We start from the raw sequence: 22,563 nt of genomic DNA on the forward strand, positions 1-22,563 counted from the left end.
CGGCCGTGGCGAAGTGGTGGCCGGGCCTGGGCACGCCAGGCAAAAGGGGAGAAAGGGTCAGACCCCGCGCTTTGGCCTGTTCCGCGATTTGGCCTGTTCCGCGATTTAGTCTCGAGAGCCTGAGGGAATTTGCTGCTCCTGCGTTTCGCATCGTGCTGACACTGGGGCCCTGAGGAGACCTTGTGCTTTAAGCAGCCTCACGTTAAAGCTTTCTGTCTCAAATCGTCGGGTGGCAGTTTCTCGGTCTTCTAATGTTATGATTTAACCTGGACATAAACCTTTTCCTTTAGGCATGCTCTAAAGTAGTGACATGAGGAAAAGCCGCATCAGTGTCATTTTCCTCTTCTGCAAACGTTTTTCTTTGCATCTCTTTTCTTCCCCTGGAGGCTGTTTCCGTGTTTTGCTGTGACTGAGGTGTGTCGCATCATGAACTCCCATCTAAAATTAGAATGCAGTTTTGAAGTTGCCTCTGAACAGCTTTGCGTTTCAGAATAGTTGCCCTGCCCAGAAGATGTTTTGTACAGAAGCCATCAAAGTTACAATGCGAAGCTGGTGTGGCTCTGCTGCTGACTTTTCTTAGAGACACCTTTGCACATAGGCTGTCTGCAGCAACAGGCTCGGTAAGTAGTATGCAGCTCAGACCTCTGCTTAAAATGGGAAGAGTCTCAGTGTAGCCAGACCTCCTTGTCTGAGGAATGCGTAGGGGAGAGATGAAAAAATAGATTCTCTCCATGCTGATAACACGGGACAAACCTTAAGACTCCAAGAGAAGGTTAAGAGCAGACTTGGGGAGCATACAACTCTGCAGTTTTGTTCAAAGATCTACAGCCTGCAAGCATTTTAAGAAAGAAAGATTTAATTAATTCCTTTGGCAAACCCACATTGCTTGTTTTTCTGCTGTGTTGTTTATGGAGAAGTTAAATCAGAAGCACAAAATGATTTTACAGTATCTGGGAGTTTAGGTAATCTCTGTATATCACTGAGGTATAAAAACGCCCAGGTGGTTTTAAGTCAACTGTTTGAGAATGCCGTATGGTCATAGAAGGACGTGCAAGGTTAGTTTCACACATCAGACTCAGCCATGACACCTGAGTCACAGCTCAGGTGACATAACTGAAACAAGCAGGGATTTGTTTGCTTGAGTGGTATATTTTTCTGCTTGACAAAGAAGCGGCAGCGGAAAAAAAACCCAACACATAAATATGTGGAGACTATTTGACTGAGAGACAGATAAAGATTTGTAGTTTAATCCCGGAAAGAAGCTGAGAGAGAAGGGGAGCTGGGCAGATTCCTGTCTAGGAGGCACCTTGGCACTGTGAGTTAAACTCCCTAGAGTTTCATTCCCAATGTGCCTGGAGAGAAGTGACTCTGTAAATTACTTGTGAGCAAACAGGTCTGTGCTCAGTGGCACAACAGGCAGCACCCTGAGTGCTTGCTAGATCAAGAGGAAAGATTCCAGTGCCCTCGAGGCAAATCTTGTTTGATTTAAAATGGTATGTAAACTTGGAGGTGTAGGAGTGACTCATTTTCCTTTCAGTCATCTTTGGGTTCCTGTGTCACTATCTTTACTTGTCAGTGCCCTTTCATAAAGAGGGACATCTTGAGTGCTTTGCTATAGTGCTTTGTCTTATTTTTAGGCCTGTCTCCAAATCTGCCTGTGTTTTCATCAGACAGGTTTATTCCTTCCTTCCTGGAAGTAAGTTTTCAAGATCTGCCTTCTTCACGCTTCCATGTGAATGTAGGACAAATAGATGGATAAGAGCCAGATGCATCAGGCTTCTTAATGTGAAGTGAAATAATACTGATTTCAGAGATTTACCACATTAGGCATTACCTGTGAAGGTACCCTTAGGTGCCCAATGCCTAAGTTAGGCAGAATGCAGCTAACAAAGCTGATGTGCTAAGAGACACCATGGTGACGAGATCAGCAGTAGGAAACTAAAGGAGAGATATTTCAAGGACTAACGTACAGGAGTTCCTATGGTGCATGCAGAAAGAGATGGGTAATCTTATATAGGTCATGGCCTCACCCTTTAGAGAGTTTTCTATTATTCTTTTCTTTCACACACACAATAGACATACAAAAGTATTAGTTTACAGATGTAGTCTTTCACATAAGTTTTATACAAGAAGCCAGGGAAAGGTTTTTGTTTTGGTTTGTTTGTGGGTTGTTTTTTTTTTCCCCACATACTTCCTTTTAACTTATTTTTTTATTAAATCTCACCAGTAGGTGAAAAATTCCACCCCAAAGAAGCTGAACAGGGTGTTTGGTAGCAATACCATATTTTGTTATTTGGAGTATCAGAGTCAAAGCAGAGAGGAAAGAAGAAAAAAGTGCAAAGTGGGATTACAAACATTGATAGTAGGAACTACAGGAGGACAGAGGATCTGGCAGGCATGAGAAAGAGTGGCATCTCTTGCAAATCTGGCACCTCTTGTTTCACATCCCCCTTTGCCCCATGCCCTGGTTCTGCCATCCCAGCTTGGAAGAAGCCTAGAGCTTGGGCCTAGCTGGACCTTTATATGTAAACTGGTGATAAAGTGCGCTGATCTGGAGCCCAGAGGGTTGAAATGAATACAGGAAGGACAAACTTAAGGCTGGGCGGACACATGGCTTTGTCTATTCTCCCTGTTCTGTAGTTGCCTGCAAAGCATATCTGCTGTAGCAGGGGTGTGAAGTAGTTTTTAGTGTTCAACAGAAAGGTTGCTATCATCGCGTAAGGGTAGACACACAGGGATCTCTGAAGAACTAGGATTCAAGACAGTCTTGGTTATTTCCTAATTTGCCAATAAATTAGGAAAATGAAGGGCAAACCATAAGGGCAAATGAAATAATTACTGTGTGATGTAGGTTAATAGAAGTCCAATCTATGCAGACAGAAGCTAATAAACTTCTAAGCAAAATGTGCAGAAGTAACAAAAAATCCCAAACCCTTATGTACTGTAAAAATATGGCATGTATCAAGCATAAAGCCCATGCAGCCCATTAACATGCTTTCTGATTGAGATTTTATATGGACTAAAAAATAAGGGGGAATTTTGAGTGTTGTGGTTCTCATGGCAGCCATGCCTCTGTTGCCTTGTGCAAATGTATAGTATTTTCTACTTGTGATAACTCTTCTGGAAAAATACAGAGTGAAACTAAGATTGCAGTGGTAAACATCACTCCAGATTGACTGAGCCTGTGTGCATAGGTGCTCACTCACCAAGATCACTGTCTGCAAAGCTGCATTAATGTAATTGTTTATGTTTATTCTCTTACATTAAGAAAAGCAAACTGAACCAACATGAATTTTGAGTAATAATCCTTCCTGTAGGCCCATTACATCCTTGGATGTGTGTCTCTGAAGGGGAGACTGCTGGTGGGATAAGTACAGGTGTGCTCATCCCAGCATGCAGGAAAGCAGACAACTGTCTCTCGTCCGCAACCTTGTGCTCTAACGGCTGAGAATCCCAGCAGAGCTTGCATCCAAGCTTGTGACCTTGCGCTGTGGCACCGTAGAAGAGCTGCTGCATTTGAGAGTCACCTAATGCACAGAGAACACAATATACGCGTGTTTGTTCAGGCTTGCTCAGTAAGAAGAGTGCTGCACCACATGTAGATGATTATTCTGGATTTTGAATGGTCTGGAAGAGGCTTGTGGGTTGGTTTGTTTTTTTCCTTTGGGATCCCACAGTCTAGATGCTGGAATCTCCTACTGTCTAATGCTTTGTCACTGGGCTCAGCTGTGTAGATATCAGTGTCTCGCACCATCTGAAATACTCCAGTCTGTCTCCTCTAGCCTCTAGCTGCTACAGAAGGGATCCTGGGGCTGCTGTTCCCTACCTGCCAGACCCCTGTGCATCCCCAAAGGCACACTACAGCATCTCAAAGAGCATTAGATACCTACGCTGAGAGACCAAAACAAACCCAAAGCCTTTATGTTGTCCTGGGCAAGGTGTCGTGTGTCATTTAAGTCTTCCCCTTTGATTATACCTAGGTAATGACACTTCCCTGCCTCTGAGGGATACTGGGAGAGGTGATTAACTGAGTTTATGTTTGTGTAGCATTTTGAAGATGAAATGTGCTGTGGAAATTATTAAGTGTTATTTCACTAGAAACTTTGTGATGGTGGCTCCCTAGTGGAAAGCCTGCTGTTCCAATTAAGGAGTAGTGGTACTGATAACCAAAGTATTAATGTAATTAGAATAGAGTCAGCTGGAAAGCCTTTACATGGAATGTACAAGATTAAAATTAACATTCACTTTTAACAGCTGAACTGAGCTAATCTGTCTGCTGCATGTCCCTCATCCTCCATTGCTTGACAAGCTGAGTAAACTTGAAACATGAGACTCAAAGGAGAGGTTGTGTAAATGTTGATGAAGACCTTTGTACCCAGCATTGGGCTTGCACCCACAAGTGACTACAACCCTTCTAGGCCACTGGTGCTATTCAGGCTCTGTCCACTGATTTATTTATTTTTTCTTTTCTTTTCTGCTTGTTAATATTCACCAAGGACTGGACTTTAAATATTTAATGTAGTAGCAAAGCCTGCACATGTTACTCCAGTGTATTTCTACACTCATAATTTCTAGTGAATTCAGTGGATGGTACAGATTCCCTTCTGAACCACACATAGAGGTCGGCAGCAGGTGGTCCGTGAAAGCAGTGCCAAACTGATGCTCAGTGTCCCCTTTTCCCCGTGCATCCCTGTATGGGCACGCTCTGAAGGAACTGGGCAGTAGGTGCCTGCATGGTGCAGGAGTAGTCACAGGAGAGTATGCTCCTAGCAGTGCCTACTGCCAGGGGGATTTCAGACCAGGTTCCTAGCAGCTGCCAGTGCTGCGGTAAAGTGCTGACAATTTTTTATGATATTGTTTACCTCTGCCTCCCTGAAAAAGCAGAAGTATCTTGTATGCGAAACCATAGCCCTCCGTTTCTGCTCAAAAGGCTGTGTGACCTTTGGCTAAAAAAAATCCCAAGAAAGCAAGGAGTTCCTGCCAGGCATGGCTGGTCCTGCAGCGCCTCGCTCAGAGCTCCTGGGCTGGAACTGCCGCATGCCCCACAGCCCTCAGGAGAGTTTCCCTGTTAAAACAGGGGACAGGCTGAAACCGGGAACACAAAGCAGCTAAAGGTGACCGGCAGGATTGCCATAAGCAAGAGGGGATGGATGCACACATGGAGCCTGTGGATTCTCTGGGTGTTTGCAGAAAAAATAATTTGCAAAGGTCTTAATGAGAGCTCATGCTATAGCACAAAGTGATGACTGCAGTCAAACTGAATTGTGAGGAAACATAGCTGAAGTTTAAAATGGCTTTTAAACTATTAACAGGATTATTTTTTTTTACTGGGCTTGAATAGTTTATAAAAAATTCAAAAGAATATTTTGGTTAAGGTAATGAAAACCATAATTTGAGTCTTATTCTCTTATTTTAAACTAGCGTTGCTCCATCAGTCTCAGTGCATACGCTCCTGACCTCTGAGCAGTTTATTTGCTCTCTTGGATTACAGGCAGAGAAGTGCAACCAGCAGCCATGGAAAACAACTGCCCCAGTACAGACCCTACCAAGGTAATGGGCATCTCTCCTGAGGTCACGCAGCCCTCCACAACGCCCACCTTCTGCCTCTTCTTGGGGAGCAGGGCAGAATCATAGAATCATAGAGTGGTTTAGGTAGGAAAGGACCTTGAAGATCATCGAGTTCCAGCCCCCCTGCCATAGACAGAGACACCTCCCACGAGACCAGGTTGCCCAAGGCCACGTCCAGCCTGGCCTTGAACACCTCCAGGGATGGGGCCTCAACAGCCTCTCTGGACAACCTGTTCCAGTGCCTTACAGCCCTCAAAGTAAAAAAATTCTTCTTAATGTTTAATCTAAACCTGCCCTCTTCCAGTTTAAAGCCGTTCCCCCTCGTCCTATCACTATGAGAAGGCTGTGGGCAAGCCCCAGGATTGTGTGCTGCAGCTGGATTCACCAGAGCAAAAATCAGGTCCAGAGGGTTTGGGTTTCTGGTCTCATGGGAGCACAGGGCTGTTGGCACAGCCAGCGTAGGGCAGACCAAAGTCCCGCGAGTCCTTCACCCCGTTTCTGGCAAATAGGCATCTCTTGAAGGTGCGCCAGCAGAGCTCCCTGGCATGACGCCAGGCTCTCGGCCTGCCCCACGCCAAGCCCAGGAGCAACAGAGGAGGAGAGGAGGAGGTCCTCGAGCTCCGGCAACGCAGCCAGTGCTTATCAGGCATTTGCACTGTCAGGAGGAAAACAAGTTCACACACATTTGAAGGTACTTGGTAGTGGCTGGCAAGGCTGCTTCTGCAAGCAAAGCATGCTTCGCGTTACTGGTGGTTAAAGTTTTTTGTCATGAAAAAGTGAAAACATTAGCTTTGAAACTGGTCAAAGACAGAACATTGTCCAGAAAGGTCATCTGAAAGAAGGTTTTTTTTAAAATTAGAGACTGTCAAAATGTTTATGCATTCGGGAGTGTTATTTTGTCCACTGAAAGGGTCCAGGCACTTAAATGGATGCAACTAAAACATTGTGCGTGTGTATGTGTATAAATATATATGAGGAAAATATATTTAAAATATCAACTAGGATAAAAATCAATGGTAAGTCCAAAGAAAGCCTGTACCTTTTCATACATTATATATATGTAATATATAATGACCTACTAAAGATTTCATTCACAGTGTAGAAAAAGAAAAGCTTAGTCTTAGATTTTTAGCTAGGATTTTATTTGTAAAAGTCCTTATATTTGTAACTAAACTCTTAATGTCACTTGATACATAAGTTGCTTTGCAAATCCCAACCCACATAAGCATATGCCAGAGGTAACTTCCCATGTGGTTTCATTTGGATATACTTTTAGCACTCCTTAACGCAAACTGTTCTGTGCTCTGTCTTCAATATGTACCACATTTACATTTTAGTAGTACAGCAGGTGTCAGTACACCAAAGGATGAGGTGGTTTGTTTTTGTGTTCTTTTTTGCTTAGCTCAGCTGGGTTGGGTAATCCTGGAGATGAAATCGTTTGATTCAGTACAAAACCACAGTGAAAATGTTAATAAATATGCAATTAGAAAATACCTAAATGGTACAACAGGGTAAACTATCCCATTTCTGCAGTGGGAAATCAAGACTGCCAAACAAAATACATCTAGGCAGGTGTCCAGAATAACAAAGGCGTGTTTTTATTTGGATTTTCAAACACGTGATTTCTTCTCTGGGGATGCTGGGTGTTTGGGGAGCGGCTGAGTTCTTTCATGAGCAAGAATCAGAACTCAGCTTGGGTTTGTACAGCTGTCAGTGAAACAAGGCTTCTGGGTGCTATTTTAATACAAGCGATTAATAAATGGGAATACAGCTGCAAAATGCATTAGCCAGGTATTGTAATATAATTTCTACAGTACTGTGGCATTAATATTTACGTGACAACTTTGTATCTGTTAGGAAATTTTTTCCATAGGTCATCAGACATCTCCAGCCTTGCCAAAAGGACGAAGTGCACCACAGGAGCAAGCGTGCAGACTTTGCACCCAGCATGCACGCCGGGAACCATTGTGCCTCTGGGTTTGTGTGATCTGGAATGCCTTCACAAAATGTGTCCAGAGCAGATACACAAGTTCCCAGTCATGACTCGGGCACTGTGACTGTTGGTTTTGATGGATAGAAGTCCCTTCCACATTCACTTGTAAGTGTTGAGAGACTTTTAAACATCTGCCTGTAGGTTTCCCCCAGGGCCAAGCTTTGTCACTGCTCTGGAACAGGCTGTGGCATCCACCGAAACCTACGTCTGCATTGAACCATGTCCAGCCCTGTCAGCACACTCCCCAGCTTGTCGGCACCGGGGACTCCAAATGGGCACATGGGCCCCACGGGACAGTCCCTCTACCTTTCTAGAACTGGAGTAATTTAAACCTCCTAACAGCCCCTGGCAGGCGGCCCACCATGTCACATGCCTGCGAACTACTCAACTATGCCAGTCCATCCGCAACTATGGAGGAGGTTTCGGTACCCAGCTGCTGGAGAGCAGCACCGCTTCCTGACTTCGTGCTTAGTTATTCCCTAATCCAGTCCTGTCGCTGTGATCCAGACTGATTTGCACACTTTTAATAGCAGGGATTTTCTAGCTGGGATCACTCTGACATAACATGGGTAAGGAGCAGCTCCACGTGCAATTTGCCAGGAGGTCTGAGGGACAAGGGCAACCTTTGCTCACGGCAGGCTGAAGGGCACGGATGGGTGCAATGCAGCCGCCACCGCAGAGTGCCAGACACCTCCCCAGACCCAGATCCTCACCATGAATGTTCATTGCAGCCTCAGTTGGCACTCCTCTGGTGAACAACCAGCCCAGCCAGCTTCCACAAAGTAATTCTCATGCCTTTTTTACAGGGAGTCCCAGCTGCCACCGGTGAGAGTCGGCCATGGCACTGGCATCTGAGCACAAACCAGAGGCACTCCTTGTAGGAACATGCTATCCTGCAGAGGTGTGATGATCAAGAGCAGTCCATCTGCTTCAGGACATGGAAGGCCCCTTTCACGGCACTAGCTCTGGATGTGCAATTTTCATTCTCTCTGGGCCCCTCTCTCATTTCAGCGATGGGTGACCATTACCCTCTGGCAGATTTGCCTTCTGGCAGTGCCTGGCACCTACTGACCGGGATTACCATGGCTCAGAGCTGGCGTACCTTGAAGAGACTGCAGTTGGGAGGCATGAAAAGCCGCCTGCTGACTAGTTTCCCCTGGAGCTGTTGGCTTTTTGTGACATCCTGAGCATTGTGACTGTGTTCTGGAGAAACAGCAGTCGCAGCAGCTATTCGTGGGTCACTGCAGGGACACTTGTTTTCACCCTGCCATCTGTGGGAGAAGCAATCACTGCCATTGTGGTGGGTTTCCTCCACTATGCTGTGGGAACTTGCAGCAGAGGCAATTCGTGCCCAGCCATACCAGCTATGTCACCTATGTGGACAATGCCCTCGTATTTCTGATCAACGTCCCTGTCGTGATCTTGGTTACAACTGATCTCTGTGGGGGGGACAGCACCCATGCAGTTTTTGGGTGGTATATGCCAGTTGTGCCTGACTCTGAGTAGCTGAGGGCCTGAGGGTGGTACCTCTGAGATGGTTTCTTGCCAGCATAGAAGACATTATTTGGATGCCCAGGACCTGCTGTATGCCTGGGAATAGTGGGGAAGCCTTTAGCCTACCTATTCAGGTCCGTATGTAGACCATGGCTTCAGCCCACAAGAGCTCCCATCACAGAAGGATCACCTTTGTGCTGGTCAGTGAGTTATGCCCCTTATCTCCCCAGATACCATCCCTGCTTTGGTTTGACTGTGGGACTTCCAGCTCCTCTCTCTTTTAAGCCACTGCCCTGCTTCTTTACAGAGTTTTCTCATTGCTTTCACCTCAGCAATCTCTGCACACCAAACTCCTCCTCTGTGCCTGTGAGAGCAGGCAGCGGCCTGCCTGTCCAGGCAGCCCAGGTCAGGACTCCTCACCCCTCTGGGGCATGAAAAAAAATGAGATGTTTTCTGTCTGAAAGCAGAAGAAGAATTCCCCGCACTGGACCACCTTTCGGCTTCCCTTGCTCTGAAAGGAGGGGGTGGTGTCCTGTAGGGCTCTGCTAGGAGCTCACTGCGAGTCCCCCGCACAAATGCTTTAGCAGATGCACAAAGATGTCCCGGCCAGGTTTCATGATCCTGCAGCTCTGCCTGCTCCATCTCAGCAGCTGTGGGAGAGGAGCAGACCAGAGCAGGATGCAGATGTCTGTGATTTGATTGTGAAGGCGGTTAGCTAATTGGGTTTTGGAGGATGTAGCAGTCGGTGCCAGGCTAATTTCTCTACTACAAATCGTTGCAACTGCAGCTTTCTCCTTGCTTCCTACCAGCTGCCACTGAGAGTTCCTGTTGCCCCTAGCTGTTTTAAAGGGGCTACGTGAACTATGTAGGGGCAATAGCATGTGACTGTGTAACACATGGTTGCAGAAACAAAGTTAGTTTTGCTCTGTACCCCAAATTCACTTCAATACATTTCCCCCATGGCTCCTGGCTGAAAGTACTCACTGTAAAAGGGCAGGACAGCTTATTGCAGCAGGTGCGTCAATAAAGATCAGCTACAAATGCAGCAGCATGTACAACATTTATGGGGATTATTTCACAGAGACTAAGCTCAAGATGGTACTTTCTAAAGAAAACAGAGGTGGGAAAGGAAAACTGTGCTTCAAACAAGCTAGATTCAACATATCTTATGTGGTTTCTTAGAGGTATAAGCCTGGGCTCTAGTAGGACCAAAGGGAAAAAAACACTGTGTGAATGATTGTAAATAGCGTGGGAGGAAGAGTTTACAATTAATGTTTGTTCCAGTCAATTCAGGGTTTATTAGCAATGGCAAGTGTGTTGGTGTGTGCCAGCCACTGGATGGCGTTAGTGGTCCAAGTTTGACTACCTTCCACAGTATTTCTACTCTGCACTTGCTAAAATACTTGAATATTTGTAGTAGCTAGAGAAAGAAGATAACGTTGGGTATTTTAAACATACACACGACTGCCCCTGTCTTCTCTCATGTAAATATTACCGTCTTCATCCTTCTTTAGGAAATCCAGAGGTGAAAGAAGAAATTCCAGCTGCACCTCATAAACCAGCAGGCCAACCACCAGCTTTTATGAAATGGCCACTGACTTTCTGCAGCCCATTTCATCCCAGTTTTGGGCACTTGATTTTTAGCAGTGTTGGGTTCAAGGCGGGCCCAGCTCAGTTGAACGAGCAGCGTGCGAGTTGCTGGTGTCAGGCCCTGGGAAGTATTTAGCTCTTCAGAGAAAGTCCTCTGTGAGGAACCCCTGCAACCTATCTGCCTGGCATTCAGATCTAGGGACTGTGAGAAACCAAAGTCCAGCTGAGCCAGGCAAGGTTTTATAAGTCATGCTTATATGTTAGTGCATAGATCAGTCCATTTTAATTAAAATAAGACCTAAAAGGAATATTTTGAGAGGACAGTCCTTGCTCCACTAAACAAGAACTGTTGTGGTAGGCTCCTTATTGCCTTCCTCCCGGTATATCCCTTTAACCAGCCGACATGCTTCATGTCTAATCCCGTTTTATACAGATTTCAGCTTCAGACCATCCGGCAAAAGCAGGGCTTGGCTAAGACCTAATAGTCTGTTGGATATAACGTTAAGATTTGTGGGTGAGGGGTCTGAGGAAGCAAAGTGAAGAAATAATGTAGGCTCATCAGCTCAACAAAAATAAACTTGCCCTTTTTAAATTAGGATTGTAATTTGGAAACCTTGATGAATCTTTGGCTGTGTGACAATATAAACTGTGGAAAAAAAATCTCCTTCCTTATCCGACGATGCCTGGGCAGGATAGCTGATAGTTTTCTGGAAGAGAGAATCTGTCTCACGAGGGTTGAAAACAACTAGTCTGAAAAGAGATCAGAAAGCCTTCAGGTTCATACAAATGATTGCTCTAAGTCCTCTGGGGACACAGAGGACATCTTTATATGGCATCTTACATCAGACTGTAATAAAAACAAGGGGCATAAGGACTTGCTAGTGGGGCAAAAAAACCCATTCATTGCAGAACGTGGAACTAGTTTGTCATGTTCACATGGTCTGTCTGAGGAAAAGGGATTTTAAAGTGAATGGCACAGAGATACTTTGTGAGTTTTCTAATATTGCAATAATCATGTAATGTCAACAACTTCAGTAAAAATGGCAGGATGCGATCTCTTGTCCTTTGGCGACATGCAGGACCTCACCAGGACAGAGAGAAGTGGGGAACACATCAACCCCACGCAACAAAAGCCCCCTTGTATGCATGAAATAGGAATACCAATTTAGGCAACACCTGGCTCCTCCAACATACCATTTCCTGATTACACAGACCACTAAACGATTCACCCTGCTTCAAATAGGAGAGCAAAATGCTGAGGACAGACGTGCTAATCCCATAACAGGATTTAGTAACAAAAGGGCACAGGGGCAGTGCCGGCGCCCACTTAGCATTGCTGAGGCTGAATTCCACGAGGAGCCTCCAAGGTTTTTGCCTCCCCGTCTCCCCTCACTCAGCCAAACGCTGCGAGAGCAGTGGTTATGGGTGGTCATATGTGCTACGCCTGGCACAGAGCCATTTTGTTCCCTCCGCTTCCACCATAGGCACAGACTGTAGTTCGTCTGTGTAGGCAGAAAAGAAGCACCTATCAGGAAGAAAACATTTGCTGGAATCAGAGGGTAGAGTGAGTTATTGCCTGTGTTAGCCTGACAGGGCTGAGGTATGGGAGGACAGCAAAAACCCTTGTGTAAATAGAAATAATGGAACTAATAAACACAAGTCAATAGGCACAAGTGTTCAGCATTACCTAACACCCTCTGGTCCCCTCTGAGGTGGGATCTAACATCCATCACAGCAGGTGAGGGCAAGATGAACGGGCATGCTCTCAGCCCAGCCAGTTCTGGACTCCTGAGCTGCCTCAGACTGTGCCAGCAAATTGCCAACATCAAAGCATCTCAGAGGTTTAGTGTCCAAGCAGAAAACTCAAAAAAGACAGAATTCACAAAAGTCATGGGGTAGTTTAAAACTGTTCTGGGGATGTATATCCAGAGAAACTAACTCGGTCTCTGGTTTCACCTGCTTTCTGCCTTTTCCCCCAAGTCTTACAGAACATATTCTGGCTTGTGAGAGTCCTTGCAGGGTAGCACTTTTGTCCCTAGCTCCTCAAGAAGACAGAAAGTATATCTACACTTGCTGAGTATGGGAGGAGCAGGGAGTAAGTTCAAGCACTGGATTCCTTCCTGATTATCATCTACACTGAGTAATTGTTAGGTCAATGGTTTAGATCATTTCATCAGCCCCTCCAAGATACATCTGCCAACAGAGCAGGCTAGCCCATAGGCACGCACAGGGGATGTACTGTTTAGCTGCTAAGCTGGGAATCGATCCTTGCTCTTCCATCCAGAGGTGCAAGCATAGCCCAAGGTGACAGTGAAGACTTTGGGATCTTCCTCCTTTCCAGGGCTGGAGCAACCCATGCAGTGGTTGCAGTGGGCTTTCCTGCCACTGAGATGTGATATGAGTCAAAACCTCTGCCCCAGGGTCAGAGCAGCCTTCCTCTTCCAAGCCCCTATAAACCGTAATCTCTTCTTTCCTCCTGCCAGCACATGTTCAAAGCTGAGGTAGCAACAGAGAACCAACCTGGTTCTTTCCCACAGTGGCCAAGAGTCACCCATTTAGGTGAGAGGGATGCAGGGAGTTTTGTCTTCTCTCACCTCATCCTTCACTTTCTAGCGCTTCTTAACCATATCTCACATCTTGAAAGGAGACCTCGTGCTTCCAAAGGGACTATAGGTGCAAATGCCTTGGCCAGCTGCTCAAAGCATGTGGTATCTGATCTGCTCAACCACGTGTTAAGTTGTGTCTTAAATTGCAGTAGGTGAATCCAGGTTCTAAGTTGACCTTGGAAAGTTTCAATGAAAAAAAAAAAGTGTACTGCACCTGGGATACTTGTGGCACCACAGATAGCAAGAGTGAAAATGACGCAGATTTGCACTGTCTGCTCAATTTCTTTATTTTGAAGAAAGGCAGTGAACCCATCAGTGGCTACCTACAGAAAAAATGATGCTAAGCACAGCTTAAAAATATAGACAAATTGAAGGAAAGCTCATCAAGCTCCCCCCCCCCCCCAAATTTCCTGCCTTCCTTCACCACTCCACACCTACAGGCGTGTCAGATAAGATGGTCTGTAGCAACTCTGATCACTGGTTTTGCTCTCTGTCCTGCCATTTCCAAAGAACTAGGAAGCTGGGAATGCTTCTCATTGCTTTCCTCCCTCCAGGGAAAGGATAGCATGGGCAAGCCGTGCTCTAACCCACTGTTAAGGAAAAGTTCACTTCTCTCTGGCTTTAATATTTTAAATTAATTATTCAAAGAGTCCACAGGCACAATCACCTTTTCATAAGGAGCAGGTAATCAGGAGAGCATTAATATTTGAGGAAGAAAAGCTCCAGGCTAATGATTTAGACAGGAAGGGCAGGGGTACTCTCTCCCGGGCCTTTCATAGCAGCTGCGTGCCTCTCTGCGTCTCATGGTCCTAACACATCATGGGGTAAAGTATGATTAATTCTCCATAAATATGCTTGAGCTGTAAGTTTGCCTCAAAAAGGCAAATTGATTCGTCATCACTGGGGCCAGAAGTCTTGAAGGTTTGGGTGAGGCTTGCAGCAGCCTGCCCACCCTCGAGCAGCGGGGCCACCTGCCTCTTTCCCCTGTCATTCTGTGGGCTGAAAGCATGTTTCCCCAGGTAGCCCTTTCAGGAGATGGGAGAGCAGGCAAGTCCAATGGACTACAAAGCTATATCCATAAGTGTTGCTCTGGGAGTATGTTCCTGCAAATCTCCATGCTGCTCAGAGTCACTTCAGCAATCATGAAAACAAGCGACCAAGAGCTGTACTGAATGTTCTCCAGAGGAGAGTGCCCTGCTGCTGCGGCACACGGGCTGGTGAGCACACAGGTTGAAATCATCCTTCTGCCCAGCCAAGGTTGCCCAGCTTTTCCCCAGTCCACTCACGGAAGGCCACAAGGCCAGGTGTGCAGCAGCCCAGACCTCAGCCAAGCAAGCCACCCCAGCAGGTAACAGAGCAAGCTTATAATGGCCCATGCCAAAGCTGGGACCACCATGTCCCCACGGTGTCCCGGTTTAGGATGGGATAAGTTAACTTTCTTACCAGCAGCTGGTATAGTACTTTGCTTTGGATTTAGGATGAAAATAATGTTGATAGCGCACTGGTGGGTTTGGTTGTTGCTGAGCAGTCAAGGCCTTTTCTTGCTCCTCCTATCACCCACCGGCGAGTAGGCCAGGAGTGCACAAAAAGTTGGGAGGGCACACAGCTGGGACAGCTGACCCCAACTGACCAAAGGGATATTCCATTCCATATGATGTCATGCTCAGCATATAAAGGTGGGGGAAGAAGAAGGAAGGGGGGACATTCCGAGTTACAATGTTTTGTCTTCCCAAGTAATGATTACACATAATGAAGCCCTGCTTTCCTGGAGATGGCTGAACACCTGCCTGCCCATGGGAAGCAGTGAATGAATTCCTTGTTTTGCTTTGCTTGTGTGTGCAGCTTTTCCTTTACCTATTAAACCGTCTTTATCTCAACCCATGAGTTTTTCTCATTTTTCCAATTCTTCTCCCCATCCCACTGCAGGGGTAGGGGGGAGAAGTGAGCGAGTGGCTGTGTGGTGCTTAGTTGCAGACAGGGGTGGCCAGGACCACTGTGTCCCAATGGTTATCAGCGTCCAAGTTCACCAGATGATGCAAATGTGGTAGTGCTCACCTACTGTGAGAAAACCATCTGATGGCAACACAGCCCTCGGCTGGCAGCTCACTCCCCAGGTCCCCACGCTCTGCAGGGAGAGCAACGCTCTGCCCTTTCTCCCACAGGGGTTTGTGCCCGATTAAGGTGCTGATGGGCAGTGTCTGACTCTGCATGGTCAGTTGCTGTTTGCTTTCCCCTCACCGTGCTCAGCTGGCGTGGGAGCAGCAGGCCTGCAGCAACTGCCCCTCTCCTTGTGCCGGGGGGTAAGGGTGAGATGTCTTGTTCATCCACTGCTTAGGCTGTAAGGGGAAATTTGGCTCTGTGGCACAAGCCAACGTTCATTTAGGTTTTCCATGCACTGTATCTGCTCTCCAGGTAGTAATAGTGTGATATACAACCTCCACTGAGGACTGTGTGAAACTTGTGGGATGTATAAATCCTATGCAGCTCGCCAAATGGGTTCAACATTACATCGATCCCCACTGAACCTCTACCAAAAGGGCCAAGTTTCACACAATGCCAGGTGTGGGACCAGCAGTCTTTCAGAGACGCCTGAACCAAGAACTCCTCGAGTTTTTCCTGTGACTTCAGTCTCTGTAGGAGGAATAACTTGTCTAGAGGAGAAGGAGTGGTGGGGAGAAGAAAAAAGAGGCAAAGAGGTTATGAGTCACTACAGTAATGGAGGATACAGAAGTGAGAGGTGCCAGAGGGGTAATTTTTCCCTGCTGCTACCACCAGATGATGCTACAGAGCAAACCATCAGAAGCATTGAGGGCTATCTCTGCAGGAGCCCACATACTTACAAGCTGAATAATGCCATTTTCGAGACAAAATGACTTGTTAAAATCCATTCTCATTACTCAGACAGGTATTTCTTAGCTGCAGAACATCAGTGCCTCTCCTGAGTTACTCAGCCGAGTTCTTCCCTAAGCCTCCCCGTAAGAGGGATTACTGCACAGCACCGGCTGCAAAACTTGCCATCGCCCATCCCCAACCATGAAAGCAGTCAGGAGCACAGCACGCACATGCATGCACCAGAAGGATGTCCACGCCACTCAGTGTACCACTGCCCTTGAAGGAATAACATGGGGCAACCAGGCAACCACTGGTTACCAAAATTAACTCCTACAAAGAGCCCACAGAGAAAGATGCCCCAATTTGAAAATGGGGGAGGAGGGCATTTTGCATAAAACAGACACTCAGAGGAACCAAACACCTTCAGAAGGTGAATCTGGAGTTAACGAACCTACTGGCTAAAAAGACATCTCAGCTATAAAGAAAATATTAACTTTTAAGATATATTATAGGTACTCCCCTCCTACTAGCACCTCAGTATCCCATGAGCATCCCATTACCTACCTCTCCTACCACCTCTTCCTTGTGAGCACTTCAACAAGTACTTACTAAACTTGTTCTTGAATTGTCCAGTTGATTAACGTAATTCAGTTAAAGCCAGAACAACTCATCTCAATCTGTCCTTAACAGGAAGATGCTGCTTCTGTTTCAGAAGTGAGGAAGGGCGTGTGTGCCAGAAAGCTGCTGTTTCTCAACAGTATCAATGGATCTAGTGAAAAAAGCCAACAACCACCCAACACCAAACCAAACTGCCTGTCCCTGCAAAGACCCGATTTGTGGGTTTAGCCTATGCTTTTCTCAATGGCAATGGCACTTTGAGTGTCTTCTGGCTCCTCTCTACTTTCCCACCCAGTCCTACCTCCACCATGTCCTTCTGCTGCACTGACACTGTTCATGGCGCTACTTACTGTACTCTTTACATTACAGCTAAACCAGTATAATAGCTATCTGCTAAGGGAAGGTTCTCTAGTCCTTTTTGCTGGTACCAGCACCTGCCTGTCCATCATTCCAGCCTGCTCAGGGAAATAGACTGAAAGAAAGCTAACGTCTTGGTTTTGGAAAGTTAATTTTTGAGTGACTGAGCTTGCTCACCACAGGGTCAGATTGTGCGAAGGCAAGTAGTGAGGGAGCAGGACCAATGCTGCGCCTTTGTACTATCATTTGCTGTTAAAGGTGATTTATATGTGGTATCAATTGCATCCCAAGAGCAGAAGTGAGATTGGTCAACCTGCCTAGAGGTGCCGCAGAAATCTGTGTTCTCAGCCTGTGTCTCCTGGTGGCAAAGCCATCTGTCTGTCTGGTAGGCTATCTTACCTGCTCTGCCATTTATAAGGGGTATCTTTCATGTAGGCAGTCCCCTCGCATCTAGCTTTCAAAATTTTGGTTATTTCTATTCTCTTAAAGTCCATCCTTGACGTTTCAGACAGTGGTGGTGCTCCCTATGAAATTGTCACTCGCACACTCAACACAACAGTCTCTTGTTGGTTTATCCCACACCTTTGTCTTAGGGTGTTTGCAAACGGAAAGGTAGAAGAGGAAAATGCTGCCACAAAGTGTGCCATCGCTGTCCTCTCCTCTGCCGACCTTCGTGGGTTCCTTGAGGTTCCTTTCACAAAGGCAAAAGCCAGACCAAAGCCTGCTGGGGTTTTAGTGAGGTGGTCGCAAGGGCAAATGTCGCCTTCGGGATTTAGTGAAGGACAGTAAATGATTTTCTGTCTGTGACCTACATCAGGGCTGAGGCCAGGTTTCCAGTAGTAAAAGGCTAATGCAATAACACAGATTTTGCTTAGGTTTACGTGTGTGGGTTAAGATAATCCAACAACAGACAAATATTTTCAATGATGGTCTTTTTTTTCCCCTTCTCATATAGGCTTTCCAGTAATGCATTCTTTATCCATAAATTAGCAATGACATTGAAAGAAACCCTCTAATACCATAAACCAACAACAAACGGGGATTGGAGGCAAGGGCTATTGCCTTCACCGTACACGTCCTTATGACATGAGCAATCATACCCCTGGGAAAGCTCAGACTTTGCCATTATCCAAAGTACTCTGTGATTTTACATATCACTTCACTTGCAACCAGCAGTGGACACAGATAACAGCATTTTTCAAAAGAGAGGCTAAGGTGGACAATAATTCGTCAAATGCATCTCCTCTTTTACATAATCCTAGATGTACGTGGATGCGATCCTGCTATTAGCCTTGCTGCAGCCTGAAAATTATGCAGAAAAATACTGGCTGAAAAAAACAGGGAAGGCATTATTATAATTTCTGAAGCATGCAAAAGCCTGGGAGAGCTTCTTTAAGGGACTATAAAGGGTAATAGATATTCAGCACTCATGGAAGCAGACCATCCCCGCTAAAAGGGATGCTAAGCAGAGATAGTTAATTTCTGTGTATGGAGTTCAGGGTCTTGGAACCAACCTGAGTTACTTTTACTTAAAAGCCAGAAAGAAACCTCCGTTATTACGTCGTTGTTCCTGTTTCCTGAAAAAAGAAGACAACAACTTCTGGGTTGTGGTGAACGTCTTTTTTAAGCTACGGGCAAAACTGACAGGAAAATAAGTAGAAGGCATAAAGTTCACCAGTACAGAACAAGTCCTAATTCAACCCGACTTTGATGTCCTGGTTAGGACTTCGGTGGTAAGCAATCCTTCTGCTAACTGTGTGCACGACATCAAATGTCAGCTTACACGCATGCAACAGCAGATCCTTGAAAAGATGTACTAACAACAGCCTACAACTAGTTTTCAAAGAACGCTTTCCCTGATATTTTAACCCCTTTTACAATTTTTCAGCTTGAAGTGTCCTACCTGAGAGACATGTACCCATCTCTCAGGTACATGAGTACATTCCTCAGGAATAAGAGCATTATTCTGTGTAGAGGAGAAATACCAAAGCATGCATTACGAAGAGTAAAATGCTTTATTTACAGATAATTCATTTTACAAATGCACATGGAATGTCTGGACTAGAGACAGAACTTTGCTTTTGAGCTTTCCGCATCCATACAAATTTTTCAATAAGCAAATGCTATTTCATGCTTTCAATCGCAACATTACCGTCCTTGCAATAAGTTATACTCTGTTCATTGTGAATTGCCAAGTTGTTTTTTCTGAGTGAGCTACTCCTGTATGGCCCATCTACCAGTTGTGTCAAAAACGACTATGTTTTTTGTGACTCTATCATTCATAAGCTCAGACAGAATCTTTATAGGAAGATGCTTTACTTCTGCTAAATTATGTGAAAACAAGGTTTGTGGATGTCGGGCAAATGGTGTTTAGCAAGGGGAGTTTTCTGCTCAGTCCCACATTCTGCTTCCTTTTAAAATTTTTTGGAGGAAACTGAACTTTTTATGCACACAATCACTGTAAGCCAAAAATAACAACTCTTAAATTAGCACTGAGTAGGTGGAGGGGTACAACTAGCACACCGCCTTGCCATAACAGTCTGGGTATATAAATGAAGAGATAGGACTTGACATGCAGAATAACTAGAACTGTCAGATGACTAATGGATTTCACTCATTATATGCCGAGGCCCTGGAAAAGTAGCTAATGAAGTGGGATTACTTAAAAATATGCTTATATTAGCTGGCATAAGCTGCAGTTGCACAGTCAAGTCTGCTGGGATGCAGCTGCCTGCCCACATGTGCCCAACCGTGGGAGCTGCATCCGACGTTTGCGGGGCCACAGCAGGGGAGGGGGGCGGCAGCATTGAGGAGGGGGGACGATTCTCCTGCTCTGTTGTTTGATGTGCATCCGAGCCTGCGCTGTGGCAGAGAAAAGCAGTCCCTGCAGGGGTTTCAGCCTCTGGTCTCTTTTTTTCCTTGCCTGGTGCTGACATAAGCATCTGTAGAGAGGAGTGGTGAAAGGGATGCAGGAGCTGGTCTGGGTGGGGGGCAGCCCCCTCCTCCCTCAGACACCTGGAGCTTTCTGCGGGAACAGAAATATTCCCCGATTGGGTCTGATAGTAGATGCCACTTACAGGTCAGTACCCCTGACCCTTTCGTTTTCCCCGTGTTCTGAGGCAGCTGCTGAAAATTGCACCAGTGCTTAAGCAGGACCGTGCCAGTGCCAAGCACTGTGCCGAGCACTGTGGTGGCAGGAGGCAACAGCACCTCTCTGGCATTGGACTCTTGTACACTGACGGACGTGTCTTGCTACTGTTTTGCTTTACAAGCTGCTGGAAAATGTTCTGGTCTTTCTTCGCTGTTAGCTCTTCTTCACCATTCTTCTCCATGTATGGCAGAGGATCTATAGGACAGAGTAGATGGTGGGTGTGAAAGGAGCCTGGGGGGGCAACAGGGGTACTCTGCTGTACGGTGCTCTGCCAGAGCCATGGAGGATACAGGGTGCAACAGGATGATTGCCTAATTTATTGCCTTGCTTTTGTCTCAAACCATGCTGACAGCTGTGGGATTTCTCCTTTGGACATGAATGAAAGCCCCCATACAAGAGGGACACTGGCAAACTGGAGTGTGTCTGATGGAAGGACACAGAGCTAAGGGCTGGACTGCCCAGAAGCTGTGAAACATCCAGCCTTGAAGATGTTCAAACCTTGACGAGGCAAGTCCATGCACAACCTCTCTGACTGAAATTAGCCTTGCTTTGAGCAGGAGATCGGTCTAAGGGCTTCCAGAGGTCCCTCTTGCCTGGTGATGAAGAGGTTCACTTGCCTGTGATTTCCAGTCCAACTAATGCGACCGATGCTCCATGTAATAAAGAAGATCTTGTGTGCCATATTGCCTTCCTCAGCCCTCCTTGAAATACCTCAACTCTCCTCTTTGCTTTTCTCCCTTCCCCCCTGACTCATTTCAATGAAACTCTCTGAATTGCTTTGCTTACCATATGGGGTGGTAGCAGCTTGGTAGTCTCATCTGTAATGCATAGACAATTCAGCATGCTCAGCTTAATCCAGTTATTCTGGCTTTTCTTTGCAGAATCACATGAGTGGGGAACGTTTGGCTCCTTGTCCTGGTTTTTCTCTGTGAGGATGGCTCATCATCAAAGCACTCTGCTCTTGGATGGTGTTGGCCAAACCTAGGAAGTGATACAGCCTTCCTCAACCACTGCTTGGGCAAAGGAGCCAAGCATAGCCTACTAACCAACAGGGCAGATTTTCCCCAGAGCTGTGTGGAGCTGCCTGCAACATGGAAGAAGTTGATCCTGAACTGCAGGATATAGAGAAATAAAGCAGTGCCATGCCAGGAACACCTGCCTGGTGGGACAGCAGGTCACACGACTTAGCTGGCACATGATAAGAAAGCAGCATTACCTGGCCCCATTTGGCCAAGCCAGTGACTCGCACCCACTCAGGTTGCACTTGTGGCCAAAGGTGCTGGTGGTGCAAATGAGGTACGCATCAGGCATAAAGAGCCCAAAGTGGAGGTGCATATAATTGCAGGAGGGGACAGAGGCCAAGGTACATAGGATTTGGCCACAGAATCACAGAATGGCTGATGTTGGAAGGGAGCTCTCGTCTAAGCCCTTGCTCAAGCAGGGCCACCTATGGCAGGTTGCTCAGATGGCTTTTGAATATCTTCAAGGTGGAGCACTCCACAGTCTCTCTGGGCAACCTGTGCCTGTGCCGGGTCACCCTCACAGTGAAAAAGTGTTTCCTGATGTTCAGAGAGAACCTCCTGTGTTTCAGTTTGTGCTTGTTGCCTCTGATCCTGTCACTGGGCACCGCTGAAAAGAGCCAGCTCTGTCCTCTTTGCACCCTCCCTTCAGGCGTTTATGTACATTGGTAAGATCCCCCTGAGCCTTCTCTTCTCCAGGCTGAACAGTCCCAGCTCTCCCAGCCTTCCCTCCTAGGAGAGGTGCTCCAGTTCCTTCAACATCTTCACAGCCCTTCACTGAGCTCTCTCCAGTGTGTCCATGTCTCTCTTGTACTCGGGAGCCCAGAACTGGACGTAGTACTCCAGGTGTGGTCTCACCAGCACTGAATAAAGGGGAAGGATCACCTTCCTTTACCTGCTGGCAATGCTTTGTCTAATGCAGCTGAGGATACCATTTGCTGCTTTTGCTGCAAGGGCACAAGGTCCTTTTCTGCCAAGCCGCTTTCCAGCTGGGTGGCCCCCAGCATATATTGGTGCATGGAGTTGTTCTTCCCCAGGTGCAGGAGTTTGCACTTCCCCTTGCTGAACTTCATGAAGTTCCTGCCAGCCCGTTTCTCCAGCTTGTCTAGGTCCCTATGGATGGCATCACGACTCTGTTTTGTGTCACTTCTCCCAGCTTTGTGTCATCTGCAAACTTGGTGAAGGTACACTCTGCCCCATCATCCAGATCATTAATGAAGATGTTGAACAATACTGGACCCGGTATTGACCCCTAGGGTACAGTGTTAGTTACTGGCCTCCAACTAGACTTTGTATGACTGATCACCACCCTCTGGGCCTGGCTGGTCAGCCAGA

The 22,563-nt window shown here is 46.4% G+C and overlaps 1 protein-coding gene across 1 annotated transcript in view; it reads right to left on the reverse strand.

Annotated features, from left to right (window-relative positions):
- The window catches only part of SOD1 (superoxide dismutase 1, soluble), a 65,177-nt gene that overhangs the window by 5,667 nt on the left and 36,947 nt on the right, over positions 1 to 22,563 (reverse strand). The gene's annotated exons all lie outside the window — the stretch shown is intronic.

This window comes from Charadrius vociferus, unplaced genomic scaffold, assembly GCF_000708025.1.
Source record: "Charadrius vociferus isolate BGI_N301 unplaced genomic scaffold, ASM70802v2 scaffold201, whole genome shotgun sequence".
NCBI lineage: Eukaryota > Metazoa > Chordata > Aves > Charadriiformes > Charadriidae > Charadrius > Charadrius vociferus.